At 43.3% G+C, this 545-nt stretch overlaps 1 protein-coding gene across 1 annotated transcript in view; it reads left to right on the forward strand.

The window, feature by feature from the left end:
* Positions 1-545, forward strand: part of LOC104981763 (ran-specific GTPase-activating protein-like) — an 88,366-nt gene that overhangs the window by 86,557 nt on the left and 1,264 nt on the right. The gene's annotated exons all lie outside the window — the stretch shown is intronic.

Raw genomic sequence — 545 nt, forward strand, 5'->3', positions numbered from 1 at the left:
CACAGTTCAAAAGCATCAATTCTTCGGTGCTCAGCCTTCTTCACAGTCCAACTGTCACATCCATACATGACCACTGGAAAAACCATAGCCTTGACTAGACGAACGTCTGTGGGCAAAGTAATGTCTCCGCTCTTCAATATGCTATCTAGGTTGGTCATAACTTTCCTTCCAAGGAGTAAGTGTCTTTTAATTTCATGGCTGCAGTCACCATCTGCAGTGGTTTTTGAGCCCCCAAAAATAAAGTCTGACACTGTTTCCCCATCTGTTTCCCATGAAGTGATGGGACGGGATGCCAAGAACTTTGTTTTCTGAATGTTGAGCTTTAAGCCAACTTTTTCACTCTCCACTTTCACTTTCATCAAGAGGCTTTTGAGTTCCTCTTCACTTTCTGCCATAAGGGTGGTGTCATCTGCATATCTGAGGTGATTGATATTTCTCCCGGCAATCTTGATTTCCAGTCTTGTGTTTCTCCAGTCCAGCGTTTCTCATGACTGTACTCTGCATGCAAGTTAAATAAACAGGGTGACAATATACAGCCTTGACTG

The sequence above is a fragment of the Bison bison genome, unplaced genomic scaffold, assembly GCF_000754665.1.
Source record: "Bison bison bison isolate TAMUID 2011002044 unplaced genomic scaffold, Bison_UMD1.0 scf7180017864519, whole genome shotgun sequence".
NCBI lineage: Eukaryota > Metazoa > Chordata > Mammalia > Artiodactyla > Bovidae > Bison > Bison bison.